This window comes from Giraffa tippelskirchi, chromosome 8 (assembly GCF_054371585.1).
Source record: "Giraffa tippelskirchi isolate mGirTip1 chromosome 8, T2T-mGirTip1v1.2.pri, whole genome shotgun sequence".
NCBI classification, from domain to species: Eukaryota; Metazoa; Chordata; class Mammalia; order Artiodactyla; family Giraffidae; genus Giraffa; species Giraffa tippelskirchi.
In genome coordinates, this window is record NC_137282.1 from 105,321,470 (window position 1) to 105,345,410 (window position 23,941).

At 39.1% G+C, this 23,941-nt stretch overlaps 1 protein-coding gene and 1 long non-coding RNA gene across 5 annotated transcripts in view; one reads left to right on the forward strand and one right to left on the reverse strand.

Annotated features, from left to right (window-relative positions):
- MAST4 (microtubule associated serine/threonine kinase family member 4) overlaps positions 1-23,941 on the forward strand; it is a 603,242-nt gene that overhangs the window by 39,025 nt on the left and 540,276 nt on the right. The window lies entirely within an intron of this gene.
- LOC145516775 (uncharacterized) lies at positions 3,576-6,329 on the reverse strand. Its single transcript, XR_014061754.1, has 2 exons — positions 6,101-6,329; positions 3,576-4,993 (listed from the first exon to the last, which is right to left on the reverse strand). It is a non-coding gene; the product is annotated as an uncharacterized LOC145516775 (long non-coding RNA).

A 23,941-nucleotide genomic window follows, 5' to 3' on the forward strand; every position in this document is an offset into this window, starting at 1 on the left:
GTACAATTTGAGGGTTGAATTTTTTTGATGCCCACTTGGACATGGAATGACATCCTGGTTCCAAATAGGAAAAGGAGTATGTCAAGGCTGTATATTGTCACCCTGCTTATTTAACTTATATGCAGAGTACATCATGAGAAATGCTGGGCTGGAAGAAGCACAAGCTGGAATCAAAGATTGCCAGGAGAAATATCAATAACCTCAGATATGCAAATGACACCACCCTTATGGCAGAAAGTGAAGAAGAACTGAAGAGCCTCTTGATGAAAGTGAAAGAGGAGAGTGAAAAAGTTGGCTTAAAGCTCAATATTCAGAAAACTAAGATCATGGCATCCGGTCCCATCACTTCATGGCAAACAGATGGGGAAACAGTGGAAACAGTGGCTGACTTTATTTTTGGGGGGTCCAAAATCACTGCAGATGGTGATTGCAGCCATGAAATTAAAAGGTGCTTACTCCTTGGAAGGAAAGTTATGACCAACCTAGACAGCATATTAAAAAGCAGAGACATTACTTTGTCAACAAATGTTCGTCTAGTCAAGGCTATGGTTTTTCTACTTGTCATGTATGGATGCGAGAGTTGGCCTATAAAGAAAGCTGAGTGCAGAAGAATTGATGCTTTTGAACTCTGGTGTTGGAGAAGACTCTTGCTTGAGAGTCCCTTGGACTGCAAGGAGATCCAACCAGTCCATCCTAAAGGAGATCAGTCCTGGGTGTTCATTGGAAGGACTGATGTTGAAGCTGAAACTCCAATATTTTGGCCACCTGATGCGAAGAGCTGACGCATTTGTAAAGACCCTGATGTTGGGGAAGATTGAAGGCGGGAGGAGAAGGGGATGACAGAGGATGAGATGGTTGAATGGCATCACTGACTCAGTGAACATGGGTTTGGGTGGACTGTAGGAGTTGGTGATGGACAGGGAGCCCTGGCGTGCTGTGGTTCATGGGGTTGCAAAGAGTCAGACACAACTGAACTGAACTGTCCTTATTGCATGTGGACTTGGGCAATGCCACTATTTGCATTTATTAAATTTCTATGACTTTCAGTTCTCATAATCAAATGAACCCTGATGGAAATAGAGAAGTGGCATAATAGAAGGCTGCCTGAAGGATTGATAGTATCTATGTCATTCTGTAACCTCCAGAACCTGTCCCTGAATTCACCCTGGTCTCTGGAGAGTTTTGAGTCTGGACTCACCGTATTGGTCCTCTTAGAATTATATTGACAGACTTATCTTTTGTTGGGACGCATTCTTAAGGCTCCAAACTGATTTTGATAATACCAAAATACTTAAAGGGATGTATCAATACATCCTACAAACTTTGAGTATAACTCTTTTACAGAAACTTACCAGCAATTATTTGCTGATCAACAATTTATATTGACTTTCTTGGCAGCCTAGTAAACCATTTATATTTTAATAGCTTGGTGATTATCTTACGAAATTGAGAATTTGACTTGAAAGATCTACAGAATTCCTTCCCCCAAGATGATAATTATAACTTTTATCCAGAGAGCACACATAACTTCTGGTTGTTTTATATGAGGAATTACATATTTAAGAACTTAAAATCTCTATTACCATCACTATAGGGCTGGAGGGCCTAGCAGGACAGTTGCATTATGTAAATCAGAAAACAAGTAGGAAAGGAGTTCAGCAAAACTTGGCCTTGGGGGCAACTCACTGGTCTTGAATCTCCAGTGGACAACACATTGTTTTTGCAGAGGTGGAGCACGCCTGGAGAACGTCTTCCAAATAAACATCCACAACCTCAGTCTTTAAAAATGTGACTCTGAGTTGGGGGTGGGGGGTGCGCGTGACTTCTGAAACAGTTAAATGCCATCTAGAAGAAAGGCGTCATGCTTTGGCTGGATATGTTTCTTAGTTTGATTTTTGATTTTTATCCTGCATTCCTCACATAGAATCCACATAGACAGAGGCAAACGTGACAGCCGTCCATTGCTTTCCTCTGCCCTGGGGAGATTTACCGCCCTGTTCCCTCACGGTTAGAGTTTTCTCACTTTGCCATTGGAAATGTGTGGCAGTTGCCATATTTTTAAGTTGTAAACTCTGGCTTCTTGGGCTCACATTAAACTGCAGGCAGGTCTGAGGCACAGCAACGCTGCTGTTGATAGTTGTGTATTGATTGCCTTCTGAGGAAGGCTGTTGGAAGGAATGTAGATTTATTTCCTTTGTGTTTTTAATTTATTCATCTGTAAAGTAGCTCTGCTGGGGTGGAGGAGATCTCAGGAGTACTTTTAAAGAGCAATCCTAATGAGGCCATTAATACCGTAACTATAGGTAGTATAATCGGTGGGCATCATGTGGCTGAGCAGGGACAGGGGCCAGCAGACCTTGCTGGTATCCCCAGCTGTGAAGTGGGGATGGGAAGGCCTCTCTTGCATGGTGTGTATGTGGTAGAGAGAGCTTATTCACTATTACCCTCCCTTGCATCTGTCTGGAATTTACCTTCCATCCCTGTGCACATTGTCTGCAGCTTAGCACTCTTTTCTAAACAGTTTTTTCAGGGAGTTTGTTATAAAGTTCTTTACCCTAATTTACCTTGGTGAAGTGTGTTGTGTGTTAAAGGCTGAGAGAGGTGCTTGATCATAGTCAGTATAAAATATTTTCTAGGCTAAAAATTATTCTAGCCTTGAGATGTAGAAGAGTATCTTATACAATTCAGGTATTATTGGTAAGTGAAAAGTCAAGTGTATTAAATATATATACATAATATTATATTATGTATATATACATATACATATAAATGTTATATATGATCTATATAAATAATAAGCTTTTTTTATAACTATATGTCTTAGTATAGATGAGTTTGAATTTTTTTCTTTCTATTGATCTAATTTTTTGTGTGTGTCTTCAGACTTCCTGAATTAGTGGTAAGTGCTCAGTTCAGTTCAGTCGCTCAGTCTTGTCCGACTCTTTGCGACCCCATGAATTGCAGCACGCCAGGCCTCCCTGTCCATCACCAACTCCCAGAGTCCACCCAAACCTATGTCCATTGAGTCGGTGATGCCATCCAGCCATCTCATCCTCTGTCATCCCCTTCTCCTCCTGCCCCCAATCCTTCCCAGCATTAGTGTCTTTTCAAATGAGTCAACTCTTCACATGAGGTGGCCAAAATACTGGAGTTTCATCTTCAACATCAGTCCTTCCAATGAACACCCAGGACTGATCTCCTTTAAGATGGACTGGTTGGATCTCTTTGCAGTCCAAGGGACTCTCAAGAGTCTTCTCCAACACCAGAGTTCAAAAGCATCAATTCTTCGGTGCTCAGCTTTCTTCACCATCCAACTCTCACATCCATACATGACCACTGGAAAAACCATAGCCTTGACTAGACAGACCTTTGTTGGCAAAGTAATGTCTCTGCCTTTAAATATGCTATCTAGGTGGTAAGTGCTAGTTCCTAGGTATTTGGCAGCATACTTCATAGCAGCAGACTTTTTAAACATTTTATTAAAGTATAGATGGTTTATAATATTGTGTTAGTTTCTTCTGTACAGCAAAGTGACCAAATTATATATATTCTTTTTTATATTCTTTTCCATTATGCTTTGTCACAGAATATTGGATCTAATTCCCTGTACTATACAGTAGGACCTTAATGTTTATCCATTCTATGTATAATAGTTTGCACTTGCTAATCCCAAACTCCCAGTCTTTGCCTCTGCTACCCCCCTCTCTCCTATCAACCACAAGCCTGTTCTCTACACCTGTTTATCTGTTTTGGTTTGTAGATATGTTGACTTGTATCATATATTAAATTCCATATGTAAGTGATATTATATGATATTTGTTCACTGATGTTGCTACAAATGGCATTATTTCATTTTTTATGGCTAAGTAATATTCCATTTTGTGTATATACCACATCTTTATCCATTCATCTGTTGGTAGACATTTAGATTGTTTCCATGTCTTGGCTATTGTAAATAGGGCTGCTGTAAACATAGAGGTGCACGTATCTTTTTGAACTATAGCTTTGTCTGAGTATGTGCCCAAAAGTGGGATTACTGAGTCATATGGAAACTCTACTTTTAGATTTTTGGGGAATCTCCATACTGTTTTTTTTATATTGCCTGCACCAATTTACATTACCTTGAACAGTGTAGGAGGGTTCCCTTTTCTCCATACTCTCTCCAGCAGTTGTTATTTGTAGACTTTTTGATGATGGCCATTCTGACTGGTGTGAAGTGATACCTCATTGTAGTTTTGATTTGCCTTTCTCTGATAGTTAGCAACGTTGAGCATCTATTCATGTGCTGATTGGCCATCACAGCAGACTTTTCTTTCAGATCTTCTCTTCTCTTTTTACTTTAAGAATCATGTATGTTTTGCATTCTGCCACAAATATAACATGTTAATTTCTTTAAAATGACTACTTGGCATCATAAAAGGGATGCATTAGACAGATGTCCCATGTCCATTCTGTGGCTTCCATGTACCCATCACGTATCAAGTACACTTTGGAGTACAGGTGTTGTAGTTTGAGAAGCTTGATTCTGGAGCCTTGGATACCTACATTTCTCATGTGGAAGAAGGCCTTTGAGTTAATTTTTGAGGGAAATCTGGCCAAACCTATTGCTGTTTCCTCAGCTGACTTGTCTGCAAAGGTGGGAGTGCCTTCTGCTCAGGGGTAGTTTCTTCTGAGCCAGCACCACCGTCGTGGTTAACATAACATACTGGGATTTGCACTGGAGGACAGTGAAAGTGTCTGTTCTCCAGGTTATTTGTGAGGAGTCCAAACAAGAATCTGTTGACATACAATTATCTAATGCTAGGTCGGGAGCATGATAGTTATGAAAAATTGCCTTAAGGATATGCTGTCAATCCTTTGTTCTTCTAATTAAGATATTTTATTATGACCATGCCTTACTTGCCTATCATCTGGTCCAGAGTATCACATACCCAGTTTCATAACAGTCTCAGAAGTTCCCAAGATGATTCTGGCATCCTATTGCATTCTGAAACTGAGAAGATTGAAATTTCAGTAATTAAGATCTTTAAAATACAGTTTCAGAGAATTCGAAAGTGGTAAAGTGTTTATTTTTTTTTTCCCAACCAGGTTGCCTGCCTGTGTTCTTCAATTTTTAAAATACGTAGATAACATTGAATTCTTCTAGATAGTCTAAAGTTTGTTGCTGCATCACTTCAGCTCACCAGACAGCTGAGTTACTAAAAGCCTAGCATTAGACCCTTGGAATTGGCTCTTCAGAATCCCTTGAATAGTGCTTGGTTGGAGGCTGTCAGCTTACACTGAGGCACACTCCTGAGAAAAATCCCCTGAAACCCTTATTTACCTTAAAGATCCTGTTACACAGCTGCCTCATTATGAGGCCACAGGGGACAAATTTCTCCCTGGCCTTGGTCCTGAGAATTGTGCTGCTCCCGAGTAACTCATTTGTTTGTTCTTAGGGACCTTGTTTTTTCATGTAACTGATTCTGTCTCTTTCTCATGCTGATGATAAACATGATAAAAAGTCTAATTTGTGGCCCAGCTATAGTGCTCAGAGCTGGAAATCTTGTATCTTTTTCTGCTTTCAGTTGATTTTTAAAAGTTAAACTCATCTGTTAAAAAAAAAATAATCTTACCTTTTCTTCCTTTGTAGAAATATGCACACATTTGGTGAACTGCTCTAAGTAAATTTTGAACACAGACAGGGACAAAAGAACCCTAAGTGACCCTCAATGACTGTGGAAGCACGTTCACTGTAGTCTTGGCAAAGGTCAGCAGAGCTCGATGGAAGGTGTTAGCCCTTTTGTTCTCTTAATAGCCACTGCATCTTGGGTGTGAGTGCCCTGGCATAGGTCCCGGGGATGGCCCAATGATGGAACCAAGCTCTGCCCAGTGACCCCAGTCAAGCCAGACTGGCCCACTCTGCTGAAACCCTTGACCCCTCTGTGTCCTGTCCTAGGATAGTGCTTCCTGTCACCCTGGTGGTCCTGCCCCATCAATGCTCTAAATGTGACCAGAGCTGCTGAAAACCTGAGCCCACCTCCAGGATGTGAGCCCTTCCCTCCCTGTGTTTCCACTGAAAATCTTAGGGTCTAAGTTCCCAAGAGAGAGAGGTCTATACCTTCTCATTTTTGTACATACATCAGGTATATCCATTCACATAGGCAGATAAAAACACCACCAAATCTCTCTAGCTTAGAATAGCGTCAGGCTCTTCACAGTCCGCAGGTGCATCATGATCACTTGGGGATGCAGAGTCGCTGAACAGGCTCTATTTCTAATCTTGCTGGGAACAGTGCCAGAGGAAAAGAGCCCTGAGGGGTTTCCATCAGCAGTAAATGTGCTGGTCTGGAAATGACATGTGTTATTCTGTTCACAACTTATTTGTTGTGATTCTGTATTCTGTATTCTGTATTCTGATTCTGTATTCTGTTACTCTGTTCACAACTTATTTGCTAGAACTTGTTACATGGTCTGCAACTAGGAAGGACAGTGCTGTTGCCTGTCTGGAAAAGGAGAGGACTAGAAATACAAGGCCATCACACTGATGATTTTCAGACTAGGTTTTGGAATTAGCATGATGTTGTTGTTGTTGATCGTCCTTTCCCTATTTCTGTTCCCTCCAAATCAGTTTTCTAGGATAGGTAAACTTCAGCAGAACAGTAAATTAAAAGTTGGTTAGTACAGGGATGTGGGCTGGAACCAGCTATGCAACTACTGCAAATGTATCCCAAGATAAGCTATGTCTTTGCTGAAGGTTGGGCATTAAATGAAATGAAACTTTCTAACAGCCCATGTGAAAAGAGAGCTTGTGGGAAGGAAGATTGGCCCATAAAATGTGAATTCTTAACCTGGAGACAGGGGAAATGTCTCTGCACTCCTTGAAATTGTTTGCAAATTGTCGGGTGTGCATATGGAGAGGAGTCACCGCTTTCATCAGATTCTCAGGGGCATATGTGACCATACCCCCCTCCCCACCCCCCCACCCCCGCCCCACTTAAGGTTGAAAACCACTGCCATGAGATAGAGACCATTTTGTCAGAAGAAGCACTACAGACTTGTGATGCTAATCCCAGGCAGGAATTCCTCCTAGGGGGGACAGATTCTCCCCTCACTTACGATAGACACAATGATGAGTTTCATAGGCATGTTTGGTACCACACTCCATGATATAGACTGATGGAATTCCACAGATGCTTGGTCAGTAGAAGCAAGTCTATAACAGACTGGGAGTGGTAGGTTTAATACCCAGAGGTGGTAGTTGGAACGAATGTGGTCAAAACTGCTTCTCTGCTGGTTTTGGCTCACTCTAAATAGAGAATAGGAAAGAAAGATGGATTTCATATCCATCAGGTCATGATTCGTCAAACTTGTTTCCCTTCACCCAACTTTTGATAAGTATTTGATGGTACTGACGTAAGAGAGTAATTACTAATTGTACCTGGGGTATTACTTTCCTGTGCGGAATATTTAGTAAGGCCTATGTGGCCAGGATATGAGGTAAATAGAAGGGCATGCCACCTTGACTTGAAGATACTTGAAAGTATGGGGAATGTACCACGATTGTCTTTAGAAGTTATCTTGTTAAAGAGGATATTTGCTTTTCATCTTACTCTATAACTCAGAATATTTTAAACATGGTAATTTCATTTTAAAGGATACTTTTTATTAAAAAAGTAATATGTTATTTTATTAAATAACAGAAAATTAAATTATAAAAAGCCATTTGTATATGACCTAGAGGTGACACTACTCTGGAAATGTTGATAGCCTTCAGGGTTTTATGTACATAAAAATAAAACTAAGATGTGGCTCATAAGAGACATATAAATTCATAATCTAGCTCTTCCACTTAATACATCTTAAATATTTTTCCATATCAGAAAAACCAGACATTTGTTTTAAATGATTGCACATTGTATGAATGTCCCATAATTTCTTCCCTAGTGGCTCAGTTGGTAAAGAATCTGCCTGCAATGCAGGAGACCTGGGGTTCGATCCCTAGGTTGGGAAGATCCTCTGGAGAAGGGACTGGCAACCCACTGCAGTATTGTTGCCTGGAGAATCCCATGGACACAGGAGCCTGGCAGGCTACTATCCATGGGGTCACAAAGAGTTGGACATGACTGAGTGACTAACAATTTCACTTTCACTTTTTTTGCACATGTGTTTTATTCTCATTCATTAAAAAAGTTGTACACCATGCTTTGATCACACACTTTCACATGAATCTTTACACAGTTGTGTGATCTTCATCTTGGCATAAATTCCTAGAAGTTGAATTACCTGAAGAAAGAGTTGATACATTTTTAAGATGTTGCATATGTATGCCATGTTGTCCTTTAGAAAAACAGTGTATATTAATACCTATCTCAACTTTTTGCTTGTATCAAGTGGTATTGTTGTTCAGTCTCTAAGTCATGTCCAGCTCTTTGTGACCCCATGGACTGCAGCTTGCCAGGCTCCTCTGTCCTCCACTATCTCCTGGAGTTTACTCCAACTCATGTACATTAAGTCGGTAATGGTATCTAATCATTACTATTATCTTTCTTTAAGATTTGTTAGTCTGATAGATGAAAATATCCTTTTCAGTTTGTAGTTCTTTGATTACTGAAGTAGAAAATTATCATATTTTGTGGACAGTTTAGTTTTTCTCTGATTTACTAATTTATGTCCTTTGATATTTTTTATTGGATCTTTTTCTTTCTGATTTGGAAGAGTTCTCTATATTCATAGGGTACTTGTTCCTTTAGTGGTATATGAATGGGTTAATTATCCATTTTTTTGTGGCTTAAAAATTTCTCTTATTTTAAAACTTCTTTTGGCCATATCTTCTGTTTTCTTGGTTAAATTTTTGTTGACTTCATTTCTGTATTGAAGATTTTAAAATTAACTACCTAGTCACCTTTATCAATTGTCAATGGTTCCTTATTACACTATATGGAAGTTCCAGTTCAAGAATTCTTTAACCTTCTATGTGTCATGAGCCTGTTGGATGTCTGGGGAGGTCTGTGGTAGTCTAGGCAACTGTGTTCCAAGGGAGGGGTGATGGGAGTGATCCATTTTGGGAGTGGGTAAAATGGGGATGCATGGCCTGGAGAGAAAAATAATACTAAAATGGACAAAAGAGCCAGTCTCCTTTTCATTGTCACCATGCACTGGCAGTTCTGAACAAGTCAATAAGTGAATACTTGTCCCCACCAGGATGGATTTCTTTTACCTCTTCAGTTCAGTTCAGTCACTCAGTCATGTCCAACTCTTTGCAACCCCATGAACTGCAGCACGCCAGGCCTCCCTGTCCATCCCCAGCTCCCGGAGTCCACCTAAACCCATGTCCACTGTGTCGGTGATGCCATCCAACCATCTCATCCTCTGTCGCCCCCTTCTCCTCCTGCCCTCAATCTTTACCGGCATCAGGGTCTTTTCCAATGAGTCAGTTCTTTGCATCAGGTGGCCAAAGTATTGGAGTTTCAGCTTCAACATCAGTCCTTCCAAAGAACACCCAAGACTGATCTCCCTTAGGATGAACTTTGTCCTTCATTATAGCACGAGTATGTGGACCCAAGAAAAACTTTAAATGCATAAAACACAAGGGTTACAAAGGAAACCAATTATATTGAAATAGTTATCAAAATATTAAAAATGTATAATACATAAAAGTATTTGCTGCCTTATTAAAGCACTGACTGACAAGATCTAGCAGTATGTTTAATAATTGTAATTTCAAGGTAGTGATGATGTTAAATGCTATTTCATGATGTTTAAATTATGAGATATGAAAACATCTGAAGATTTCCATTGGTGACAAAGTTATAGGTATTGCAACTAGTATGTAGTCAACCTTCATAGTGAGTGGGAATGCTAAATTTAAGGTTTTGAAGAAGAACATGAAGTTGTTTTCTCACCCCAGTTCGTGGCCCTCTGAAATCTATCTTTGGATTCATTGGGAGTCTGTGTACCAAAGGACTCTTTTCTAAATAGAATAGTCACTGTAGGCTTCATTTTAAGGCCTGTGTATCTGCCACATAGTCCAATGAGATAAAACTAAGATATGGGCTGGATGGTCTGTAATTCTTAAGTAGAGGAAAAAGCAGAAGGACTCCATTACCAAGTGAGCCAGAAATAGAGAAGGAATACTTGGAGATTAAATCTGCTGATGCTCAGTAAGTAGTACACACACACACACACACACACACACACACGCACGCACACACACACACACACACGGTGCATTATGTCAGCCAGTGCAAGGAGCAGTATGCAGACCCTCCCTCCATGAAAAGTTAATAGGGTGGTGATACATAATTAAATGTAAGCTGAAGTGATAGGCGTAGGGCTTGTCAAGGAGAGCTCCTTAGAGGAGGTGACATTTAAGCAGAGAGCTAAAGAATGAGGTGGAGCCAGCCATGTGAAGATGGAAGAAGAGTGCAGTGAAGAGCTGTGAGCTGATTGGACCACCTGTGGAGAGATTGTGACATGGAGAGAAGAGTCTAGGTTGAGAGGAGGATTTCACTTGAGGATTGAGAGGAGGCCCCTGGGGGCAAGCAGAGAGCAGGAGAATCTAACAAAAGGGAGTGGAAAGGAAAGCAGGGTCGATCATGCAGGACCCTGTAGGCTTTGAGAAAGATTTTGGAATTCAAGTATGAAGGAAGGGCATTGGTCCATTTTACACTTCCAGATAGTATGTTCAAGTTAGTCTGGAAAAGGACCACTCTGGATGCTGGGTGATGCCTCTTGTGAAGGGAGGCATGAAGCTTGGAGGCCTGTGAGGAGAGTGTAGAGGTTCCTGAGGGTAGAAGGGGGCTGGGTGGTGGGAGTGGTACGGGAGGAAGTAGAAGACCCAGAACTTTACAACACAATTAGGTAAGAAGTATGAAGCAGAGGCAGAAATCAAGGATGATGCTTGAGTTTTCAGTTTGAGTAACCGGGTGCCATTTACTGAGCTGAGGGGACAGGAGGGCCACAGTTGTGAAAACAGTACTGATTTAGGGTTCTGCTTTGTATGTGCTTGAGGTGTTTATTAGATACCTGAGCATCAAAGTTTTATAGATAGTTTGGTACCTGAGTCTGGAGCTCACAGGAGAGCTTGATGTTGGAGATAGAAATTTGCAGCCGTTAGCATATAGATGATATTTAATGGCATAGGAACAGATAACTTGCTGGGAGGAAGGTGTAGAGAGGAGAAAAGATCCTGGTTTGAATCCCGAGGAGCTCCATTAAGTATATTGATAGGTTCGAGAGAAGGAACAATAGGAGAGTGGGAAGGGAAAACCAGAGAGACAAGGGCAATCTGCAGAGTATGACATAGAAGCCAAGAGGGGAGAGAGTGGTCAGCATGTTGGTTGCTGCGGAGAGGCAGCTTACATTAAAAAGTGGAAGAGAAAAACTGGAAAGGAAAAAAGGAAAAGTAAATGTCTTACATAATTAAAAAGCAAACTTAAAAATTGGGCCTAGATAGTTAATAACTATGTATTATGCATTTAAAGCTTTGTTAAGAATAAATCTCATGTTAAATGTTCTTACTACAGTAAACAACAAAGATCTTGAAAAAAGAGGGAAAAAATACCCCATTTATCCTGGCTCTCCAATTGGAATTATTCCTCAGGATAACCAAATAATTGATGTTTCTCTTTATAGAAATTTTTTTTTTTTGCTAATAAATTAAGAATTGATCTAGAATATTACTGGTTTGCAAACACTAATAAAATACAGTTAACCCTTGAACAAGCCAGGGTTGGCCTGCATGGGTCCACTTATATGTGGATATTTTTCAATAAATACTATGGTCCTATAAATTCTGTGGTTGATTCTATTTGTGGATGTGGAACTGTGGTTATGGAGGGCCAGTTGCAAAGTTATATGCAGATTTTCAACAGCATGATCCTCTATTGCTCGAGGGTCAGTGATAATGGATTTAGGTAACGATCATTAATAACCACTAACATCACACAGAGATAACTGAATATTATGTACCTCAGAATGGAAGTAGACAACACCACCTAGAATATATTTTAGCAAAAAAACCAAATTTTTTCTTCAAGTCTTGATTTTGTTCAAGTCTCTGGACCTGTCCACTTACAAGAAATACAGGGAAAAGAGAGACCTGTTAAATGAGACTTTGGGGATACAATCAACAAAATCTGAACCATGGAAAACAATATATAGAACAAACTATATGGCTTTGCCAAGTGGGGTGAATTGGATAAGAACAGAGTAGGAACCTAAAGATTAAAAAATACTTTAAAAGATATTAATGGCAATATATGAATGCCACATGCATATCAGTTCAATCAAACTAAAAACATTTTGAGACAACTGGGGAAACTGAGCAATGACCAGATATTTGGTAGTAAGGAATTAACTGTTCGGCTTTTTTAGATGTGATTTTTGTGGTGATGATTAAGAGTTATCCTTTAAATACACAGATAGAAGTTTTAATGGGTGCAATGAAATGATGCCTGGGAGGGTGGGGAAGTGGGTAGGGGCAGAGGAAACAGGAATGACCATGACGTGATGATAAGGGCTGGATCATTTTACTCTCCTTTTGTCTAAGTTTGAAATTTTTCTTTTTAAAATGACTCTTAACCTTACTCCCGTCAAGAATCACTAGATATAATTATGGTGTTATTACCCATAATTATACATGCTGAGATACTCAATTCTGAGAGTCCTGAAATTCAGTAGCTGAACACTTTGTCAAATACTGGTTCTTAATTGTATCGCACTGTCTCTTACGTTGTCCAGTGTTTTCTCTGGGATGGACATGGCACTGATAATGCCTTAGATTATGATTTGCTGTGAATTTTATGTTATTGCTTGTGTTCTTAATCTAAAATTAAATCTGTAGTTTTTGAACATAAACTGTCCCATAAATGTGAATTATTGAACATGTACCATTTAATTTCTCTTTCAATGGATTTAATGATTGTTAATATATATATATTAATAAGCCGACATAGGCTAATGCTCAGATGTATTTTTTTAGAGGAATGATTTTTGGTTGAGTCTTTTATCTGACATTTATAGAATTAAGTATTAGAACTACTTGCAGGATAGACTTAGGCAAAATCCACTTGATATGTTTTTGGTTCCTGTGAAATGTCGGGGGAAGTGTATTTTTTCAGAAGGAGGGGCCGTAAAGAAGGGCCTTCCAGGAGTGCTGACTTAAGGAAGTCTGTGTGGAAATTCCCTTATTATTAAGGTATTATCTTTTGAAGCTATTGATATGCACTGTGTCAGATGATGTCTCATATTACAATAGCCACACATATCTTCTAAAATCAAAATTTGATTTTCAGCATTAGTTACAGTTACATGTAAAGTCCATGGTAGCAAAAGGAAATGAAAGGGGTGAGAATGTAAAACATAAATGAATTCAGATGGGTGTGTGTAGGCTTTTAATGTAAGGTGTTCTTCAGTACTTAATGTTGTGCAGAAGGTGGGACTCCATATTCCATCACCATCAGACCAGGCATCAGAGTGCTGTTTTTTCAAATTTCTTTTTGGCTTCAGCTGCTTTTTTTTAATATCAGGCTTTTTCTTGTGACATTCTTTTTATTTTGCCTAGTCTAAATGAATTTTTTTTTCCTCCAAAACAACATATTCCTCTGGGTTCAATCTCTCTCCAAAAAATTAAGCTGTATTCCTTCTGGTTAAGTCATCATTAAGTATAAATGCAAACGGAAAATCCATTTACATTCCTAAATTGTTGCTGATGTTTCTAAGGGATTTATTGGGAGGGAAAGAAGAGCTTGACTTGATTTTTATCATATTTCAAGTGACCCAAATAGCTTTCAGAAGTAGAAAATGAATTTTGACAAAGGGTTATAATAGTATTTGCAGTATGAGTTTGTGTTCTGTTTTATAGAATCATATATAAATAAGTGTTCATTTACAAATCTTTTTTTCAGTTTTGAACTGTGCCCTTTGATTTTTTGGTACCTATACAATTTTGATAGTTAATAAACTGTTGAGGAAAACTTCGGTGCGACTTACTTTTTCCTTTTTTTTCAGATTTAAAAGGAAATGTTAAGATTCCATTAGATACGTGTGTGAACAATATCAATAGCTCTTAAATTCTTTATGTACTAAGGAATTACAGATCAGACCTTCATTTCTCCAGGAATTAAAGAGGTTATGAGCATTTTTGCTAGTTTTCATTTAGGCAGAGGGAAGCATGGAAATGGTTATTACACATTTATTGTGTCAATCAAAACCTGTACTCTGGGTAATCTTTGTTCATACTTTCCTAACACCTTACTCTGCTTGCTTTGTTTCTTAATTCACATTATTGAGAGAGGGAGACAGAGAGGGAGCTCATAAGCTCAGCTCAGTTTATGGATTGAATTTCCCTGAGAGAGGCACGCACACCTTGGGAATTATTATTGTTCCAGAATGGGGGCATTCTGTCGGATAGGGCTGGCTTCCAAGGGCTCCAGGTGGGGACGGTCAAGCCTATGGGAGCTGGGATCCAAACTGACACTATGTAATATCCCAAATAGGGGCCTAGAGGAGATGAGCACAAAGACACAGTTCTAATGAGTTAGGGTTCTTTGTTCTGGAGAGCTACATTTCAAGTAGTTGATTTTTTTTTTTTATTGAAGTTGAAGAAGCTGTCACTTACAGGATATTTCTTAGCTCTCTGAAATATACTTGACTGTGTCATAGCAAGGCTCTAACCTGTCATCAAATGGGCATGGCCCAATATATCCATTTTGGAAAGTGATTTATCAAGGGGTGGTATACCCTGATGACAGGGTCAGAATGTGAGAACTAAGTAGGGCCCGAGAAGCCCTGCAGTATAGGGAGTAGAAGTGGGGTTGAGGGGTGGGCTTCAGTACACACAGTGGTCACATACCCAGTGATGAGCATGTGTCCATTTTTTTTTTTCTTGCAGGTGGAGGTCCTAGGGATTTCATTACAAATACCAGGAAAGCTTAGAATCACTGTTAACCCACCTTTTTCATGTTACTGATGATGAAACTAAGGCCCAGAGGGCTGAAGAGCCATACTCCATATCATTTTTCTGAGTCATCAGAAAATTCTAGATTAAAACCTAAGTTGCTGTTACTTCTTGTCTGGTGTTTTTAGAGGCACACAGATTTCATAAACAATTATCTAAAATTATCTAAAACAATTATCTAAAAGGTTTAGTTCTTTCAGGCTATGAAGTGGAAAGGAAAAAGTGATTTCAGTTAGTTTCTCAAGATGAAGGGCAAAGACCATGTCCAGGGCAATTCTATTTTGAGAATGTTACCACTGAGCCAGGGCTTCTGGGAGCTGGTAGTGGTATTGGACAATCTGGGGTTAAAGAAAGTTTATTTCTGCTTTATGATGTTCAACTACACATGTCCATCATTCCCAGCCAGTGGAAGATGGTTAGGCAAGCTGATTTTTTTTGCTTTAACTAACTTACTGTCTGCATGTAAAGGGAGACTTGGATGAAGTTTTTTTCTCCTAAGTATTTAAATGTCTTTAAAGTACTCTTAGAGTATTTGCTTGGCTGCCCCTTTATTATTAAAAAAGAAATATTGGTTGTAAAGTTATGTGCTTTTATAGTAATAAACCACTTTAAACTGCTTGGAGTTCTCTAGCAGCCTTTGCGATTTTACTTTGAATTTTAACTTTGTATGTTAACCTTCTTATTTTGTCCTTCAAATTGCAGTGCAGTCTGCCTTTCCTCCCCTTTCCTCCCCTTTCCTCCTTCTCCTGGTAGGCATTCTTCCCAGATTTGAATCCCACCCCCATCCCACCCCTGCTTTTAGTTTTAAAACATTTTGCAGAGAAGTATCTTCTTTATTCACGTAAGATGTGACATAGTTGTATCTTTTGTTCCATATAATGCTAATGGCTCTGATTTTACTATAACAGGTTAACATGTTCTGGAATTCAGATTGGTACCATGAGAAGTGATAAGGCATTTGCTAACAACTGAGACCATGTGCCTTTTTTTGTGCCTCTCACTCCCCACACCACCCTCTGCCACCGCCCACCATTGCTTCATCATGTTATTTCCCTCGACCACATACCGTGGGTAAAGGTCATAAACTCCTCATCTTGCCATTCAGTCAGATATCTGGATGAGAGAACTTTCTGGTCATTAATCATTGATAAAGGATATACTTACAGAAAATGTTTTGTTATAAATCATTCTGACTGCTTTTAGAGCCCCAGATTTATACGGCATGGTGTGGGTTATAGGCAGACATCAGAAATTGAATTGTGACAGTGACATATTTTAAATCTCAATTATAGACTCTGATTTTAATCCTTTACTTCTTGCTGAAGCCTTGAGCTTCTCTAAGTGCTAAAAATTCTCTTCAGTTGTTACCTTTGAAAAAGTAACAGTCTCTTGCTACTTAACTTGCCCTTTTAGCTTAGGTAGGAATAACAAAAACATGGTGATAAAATGTAAATCTTGCACAGTTTTTTTTCCAGAAAACTAGCATTATTTTGGGGAAGAATGCAACATTTATTATCTAAGTTCATACAGATATTATTAATTTCTTTATTAATCTTTTTTAACACCAAGCATTAGAAAATCATTGTACCCTTTATTTTCCGTTTAATTCTAAGTCAGGTTTCACTTATTTCTCAGCTTTAGTGGATGATGTCAGATGTGCTGTGAGGACTTTATGAAACCATTCGTCGCAACCAAAAAATAGGCCAGATAACTCAAGACTACTCTAGCCCCAAGCAGCTACCCTGGCTGATAGAAACCATTGTCAGACTTGCGACTGATGTCATGTTTCTTTGTAATGCCTCGGTTTAAAGCCTGCAACTTCTACAAGCTTATTGTTATCAATGTGATTGAACTTTTAAATGACTTTCAAAATAACCTTTAAATTAGGCGGTCCAACTCAGCGATTTGTTTGAGTCATTTCTGTTAATTTCACAATTGGAGATTTGCCCTCTGCCTCCAAATGTAATAGAACATGGGTTGGTTTCCACAGGGCACGTCGCTGCCATTGCAGGACTGAGACTTGTGATTATGAATGTCAGTGCTTCTTATACAGACTTCTAAATGACCTTCATGTGCTGAATCCCTGGCCAAGTAAGCTGCTGGCTCCTAACCTGTATCTCCATTCTCCTCTGAGAAGTGACAGTTTTCAAAAGGTTAGCTCCAGAATCATTGACCGGGATGACCGGGACATCATTTAAATATTTTGTATATCTAGAACAACACTTTAAATCTTTAAAGAAAGGGTGCGTTGGAAGAGCCCTTTTCAAAACTAGTTATTCAGACCTCTTGAGTCACTCTCTCCTCCCGCTCCTGAGTGACTACCCTTTTACCCTTGATTCCAACAGCTAAAGAATTCATTTCAAAATATCTAATAGACTCCCCCACCAAATGACTTAGATATTGAGTAAAAAAATTATTACAAGCAAAAGCTATGTAACTGTATCCTGAAGGCTGGAAGTTATCTAATGTTTTGCATAGATCAACCAGTTCTTAAGAAAAACAGTACCTAGAATTATTTGCATTGTTTTATTAAGGAGGAGAAACACGAGAAGTTAAAATGTCCTAAATCTAATCTAACTCTGGTTTAAGTGCTTTGTAGTTTGATTGAAGCCTTAGTGTCTACATAACCAAACAGAGACATAGGGATGATGGGTTTTGGGCTACCTCAGTGTGGTGCAGGAAGTAGAGGCCCATTATATATCCACACAGGCTGAATGCCTGTGTCTTTTGCCTCTGGTGGGCCATTGTCGCTTCTTGAGAAGTGCCCATTCATTTTTCGTGCCTTGAGCTTTGCTGCCTTAAACATAAAGGGGAAAAGACCAAGTTTTTGAAATGAACTTGAGAAACACAGAGGTCAAGGCAGGAATGAGACCTAAGTCTAATAACCTGCACTTTAATTTTATCTGATGAGTTACTTTTATATTGTGTGTATTCAGTTTGAAGGAAATTCTTAAGTTTAAGTGGTTAATGTAGTCCGTGTGTGTGTATGAACTGCATTTAGTATTTACACGCTCTTTCAGACTTTGTGGCAATGTGGTAACTCTGACCATAATATTTTAAAAAATCTTAATTCTGAAGCAGCTTTTTGTTATAGATCCTAGTCATTTTAAGGGAGCTTTACTTAGTTATTTTTACCAGAGTTCACTGTGCTATGATTAGAACGAGAAAATTTGGGAAAGTTTAACTTGGTATGGCAGAGATTCAAGCTGAGCAGAAAAAAATACTTGGTGAATAAAGAATGTACAGGATGCTCAGGAAGTCCAGCAGAAGCAGGAAAATAAAACAGGGTGACTGTCTCTTCCACAGTTTACATTTTGGTTTTTATGCCGGAAATGCCTTGAGTGTATATTTAAGTAGTAGCAGAGAAAGACAGTAATGGACTGGTAATTTGACTTAACTTTTTTCTTGAAGTAAATGAGTCTATCCTGTCTGTGGCATTCCTACTGTGTTTTTATCCAAATCTCTGAAGAAAATGTCCTTATTAATTTTAATATTTGATTGCAGGCTAATAATTTCAGAAGAGATTGATGGTCGATTGAACTGTACCCTGAGATATTTCTAAATGAAAGCCTTGTCAAATATTTTATTTTCCTTCTGTGTTCCAATATTTGAATTGTCATCTAGTGAAATGGCTTTTGTATGCTTGATTTACCAGCTTGGCTAAAATGAAGTTGGTTTTTACATTATTTGCACAATGGTTGTACTTGCAGAATTATTCTTAAAGTAAAAATCTTAAAGTAAGACCTTCATTTAAAGTAAAAAGCAAAAGTAAAAACCTTCATTTCATGGTTTGAAATCACGATCATCTAGTGTTAATTGAATTATAAATTTGAATTATAAAATTACATTTCCGGATACCTTTACATTTTATTTTTCTACTGAAATGTCTTATTTTAGCTGGGTGGTTTGGATGTATCTTCATAAGTGTGAGTAATAGGTGTGTACATTTTACTTCAAAAGCACATGCAGTAGCACTTGCAATAGTAAAATAATCAGGCAGTTGTGAATTTTGAGTAACTTTTAAAATATTTATCTTTATATTTATGTAATTTAATTTTCATTAATGGTTTGTTGTGTTTAACAACTGGCCTTTAAATTGCTGAAAATTTAACAAGTGCTTTTCCTGAGCTGGTACAAGCTGGCTGCAGTGCATCACTGGGTGAACCCAGATACACAGAGTGCAGGAAAACCTAGGCTCAGAACCACCATATTGTCACTTTTGTTCACATCCCATTGATCAAAGCAAATATTGTGGCAGAGATCAAAGTGAATAGATGGGGAAGAGTGCTTTAGAGGGAGGAGCTGCAGGGTCAGCTGGCAAAGGGTATGGCCAGTGATTCAGTGTATCTCCATGCCCAGGACCACTGAAAAAAATATATCTGTATTATGTTAATTTCATTTAATCCTGTCTCTGAAATGCTTAAATCCTATTTCTTATGGAAGTAGCCTTGCATATAAATTCTAAGTTAGCAGATTTGCTTAAGATAGTAATCCTTTTCTTTTTTAAAGTATGTCTCATACAGTGTAACAGCTGTTATTCAGGAAAGATTTAGGGGTAAAAAAAATGAAGTCTGAAATTCTGCTCTGTCTCTTGTGAGGCAGTGACAGGCAACCATAGCTGAGGGTTTTTGTTTTTTTTTTTTTTCAAGTAGGCTGTTCCTATATCATTTAGTATATTCTTTGATATTAATTTTTTTCCCTCTAAAGACTTTTGTCTGATAGTAATGTTCATTCTTACTCTCCATTAATGTTTTGGCCCCGTGTGTCCCAAGTAGCACAGCTATCTTCATAGAATTTGTCAAAATTCTTCTTTTGATGGCTGATTCACCTCTAATTTGGGATAGTACCATTGATGAATTAATTAGATTTCATATATGTTATGTTGTTCAGTTGCTCAGTCCTATCTGACTCTTTGCAACATGCCAGGCTTCCCTGTCCTTCACCATCTCCCAGAGTTTGCTCAAACTCATGTCCATTGAGTCGGTGATACCATCCAACCATCTCATCCTCTGTCATCCCCTTCTCCTCCTGCATCAGAGTCTTTTCCAATGAGTCATCTCTTCGCATCAGGTAGCCAAAGTATTGGAGCTTCAGCTTCAGAATCAGTCCTTCCAATGAATATTCGGGGTTGATTTCCTTTAAGCTTGACTGGTTTGATATCTTTGCTCTCCAAGGGACCAGCACCACAATTGAAAAGCATCAATTCTTCGGCGCTCAGCCTTCTTTATGGTCCAACTCTCACATCCATACATGACTACTGGAAAAACCATGGCTTTGACTATATGGATCTTTGTTGGCAGTGTAATGTCTCTGCTTTTGAATACGCCATCTAGGTTTGTCATAGCTTTTCTTCTAAGGACCAAGCGTCTTTTAATTTCATGGGTGCAGTCACCCTCCACAGTGATTTTGGAGCCCACGAAAATAAAGTCTGTCACTGTTTCCATTTTTTTCCCCCATCTATTTGCCATGAAGTGATGGGACCAGATGCCATGATATTAGTTTTTTGTATGTTGAGTTTTAAGCCAGCTTTTCCACTCTCCTCTTTCACTTGCATCAAGAAGCTCTTTAGTTCTTTGCTTTCTGCCATTAGAGTGGTGTCTCTTCTGCATATCTGAGGTTATTGATGTTTCTCCCAGCAATGTTGATTCTAGCCTGAGCTTCATCCAGCCCAGCATTTTGCATGATGTACTCTGCATATAAATGAAATAAACAGAGTGACAATATATAGGTTGATGTACTCCTTTCCCAGTTTGGAACCAGTCTGTTCTTCCGTGACCAGTTCTAACTGTTGCTTCTTGAACTGCATACAGGTTTCTCGGGAGGCAGGTAAGGTGGTCTGGTATTCCCATCTCTTTAAGAATTTTCTACAGTTTGTTGTGATCCACAGAATCAAAGGCTTTAGTATAGTCAAGGAAGCAGAAGCAGATGTTTTTCTGGAATTCTCTTGCTTTTTCTGTGATCCAGTGGATGTTGGCAATTTGATCTCTCGTTTCTCTGCCTTTTCTGTATCCAGCTTGTGCACCTGGAGGTTCTCAGTTCATGTACTGCCAAAGACTAGCTTGAACGATTTTGAGCATGACCTTGCTGGCATGTGAAATGAGTGCAATTGTGTGGTAGTTTGGACATTCTTTGGCATTGCCCTTCTTTGGGATTGGAGTGAAAACTGACCTTTTCCAGTCCTGTGGCCACTGCTGAGTTTTCCAAATTTGCTGGCATATTGAGTGTAGCACTTTAACAGCGTCATTTTATATATTATAATAGTGAATAAAAAATAGATCACTTTTATTTAAGACTAGGATGATTTTAAGAGGACTTTAAAATTGTGTTTGCTATTGTCCCGGTGTAATTTTTTTAAACTTTATATAATGTCCTTTATTTTATAAATTCTATTTATATTATTATCTATTGCTGTGAACAAATTCCTCCAAAATTAGCAGGTATTTATTATCTCCCAGCTTCTGGTGATCAGGAGTCTAGATACGGCTTAACTACCTGCCTTGGCTTCAGGGTTTGTCATAAGACTACAGTCAATGTGTCAGCCAGGTCTGAAGTCTCATCTGAGTCCTCACCTGGGAGACAGGCCACTTTCTAGTCACACTTGGACTTGGTAGGATTCATTTCCTGATGGCTGCTGGACTGAAGGTCTCAGTTTTGCACTAGCTACTGGCCAGAGAACTCCCACAGTTCCTTGCTACATGGGATTTCTCCATAGACTGAGCCAAACCAAAGTGACAGTCTTCCCATCACGTGGTAGAGAAGCAAGTCACTAGGTCCAGTCCACGTTTAAAGGGAGGGATTACACAAGGGCATGATTTTGAGGAAGCGGCAATTGTTGGGTCTTACCTAGTGGCTGCCTACCATAGTTACACTGTTGTATTTGGTGCCTTATAAAATTCCTGTTTTTCAGATTAGGAAGTGAGAGGTTGGAGAGGTTAAATTATTTGTTTCCAAGGCTCAGATGCTGGTATACAATGTAACTGGTTCTTCAGATTGGAATTTTCTCCATCCCAGAAGACCATTTGAAACGCTGAGGCCAAAGCAAATGCTTGGACATAAACTTGATGAAGGAGGTGCTTGTTGTACCGTATTACCCTCAGTGTGCTAGAAATGTAGTCAATATTCCATACACATGTGTAGGGATGAATGATGAAATGATCGTGACAGTGTGACTTTCTTAGCTGTTCCTATTGCTCTGGTTTTCTTTGTGTTTATTTCCTTAGCTGTAGACAAAAATACCATACCATATAGCAAACACATTTAAATACTCTTCAAGCTTGAAAAAGCTAACCCTTCAGCTTGGATTATTCATGCTACTCTGACCTGTTTAAAGATCTTTGCTCTCCACTAAAATAATATAGCTAATTTATCAACAAAGCAGTTACAGTTACATTTTGGCTTTATTTCAGAATGAGGAATAGAGAACAATATGATAAGTGTCTACCAGTAGCCGTTTATGTCCCTAAATACCCATTCTGTTGCCTAAGAAACAGAATTCAATCTCAAATGCAAGTTGAGAGGTAATAATATAGTTTTCCTGCTTTTTCTTTTTTAAACAGTTCTTTGGTCGTAGTGTTGAGTTGGCCAAAAAGTTCATTTGGGATTTTCTGTTAACAGCTAATGGAAGAACTGAAGGAACTTTTTGGCCAACCTATAAGGTCCGTCTAGTCAAGGCTATAGTTTTTCCAGTAGTCATGTATGGATGTGAGAGTTGGACTATAAAGAAAGCTGAGCGCAGAAGAATTGATGCTTTTGAACTGTGGTGTTGGAGAAGACTCTTGAGGGTCCCTTGACTGCAAGGAGATCCAACCAGTCCATCCTAAAGGAGATCAGTCCTGGGTGTTCATTGGGAGGACTGATGTTGAAGCTGAAACTCCAATACTTTGGCCACCTGATGCGAAGAAATGACTCATTTGAAAAGACCATGATGCTGGGAAAGATTGAGGGCAGGAGGAGAAGGGGATGACAGAGGATGAGATGGTTGGATGGCATCACTGACTCAATGGACATGGGTTTGGGTAGACTCTGGAAGTTGGTGATGGACATGGAGGCCCGGCGTGCTGCGGTTCATGGGGTCGCAAAGAGTCTAACATGACTGAGCGACTGAACTGAAACTGAATTAGGTCTTAAGAGTCTTAGAAACGTGTGGATTTGGGCATAGAATAACATTACTTTTAACTTCTCTTTATTTTCACTTAAGGAAAACAAATTGTCTGTTCTTTTTGAGGCAAACACTCCTTTGTCTGCTTCTCTAAGTACCCGCCTTGAACATTTGAATTAGTGTGGTTTTGAACTTTGCCTTGTTAACATGGATCCTGGTTTCAGGAGAGGCCAGCCACGTGGCTATGTTGTTTTGCACATATTCTGGGAGCAGTTCACATAGGAGTCTATGGTCTTTCCCAGGGGCAGAGCTGTGCTGGGTCCATGATAGATTTTCAGTGGTTCATTCTTGGAATCAGCCTTGCTTAGCTCGTCTTAAGTGTTACCAGTTGGCAAACAGAGGTGGTTAGGTTCTGAAGGAGTTGCTGTGGAATAGCTAAGTCTTAACTGCTGGGAAGTAGGTGAGTCTCTCTAGGAGCTTCATGAAAGAACTGGGGACCCAGAGATGGTGATTGGCAGTCAGAGAAGATGCTGGAAGGGAACTTGAGAACAGAGACAGTGCTGCACATGCTGGGCCCTTGCAATGACTGATTCAGAGAAGAGATGGAGCGGTGAGGGAAAAGTTCAGATGAAAAGGGTAGATAGAAAAAACATTTAACTGTTGTTGAAGCCTTTTTTAGTACAAGTTATGTAGCAAAGGTGGAAAGGAGGTTTAGCAGAAAAAATAAGCACTGTGTCAATATACCTTTTTTCCCCTTTTATTGAAGTATAGTTGATTTTCTGTGTTTTACATTAGTTTCAAGTATGTAGCAAAGTGATTCAGTTATACATATATATTCTTCTTCAGATTTTTTTCCATTATAGGTTGTTATAACATATTGAATGTAGTTCCCTGTGCCATAC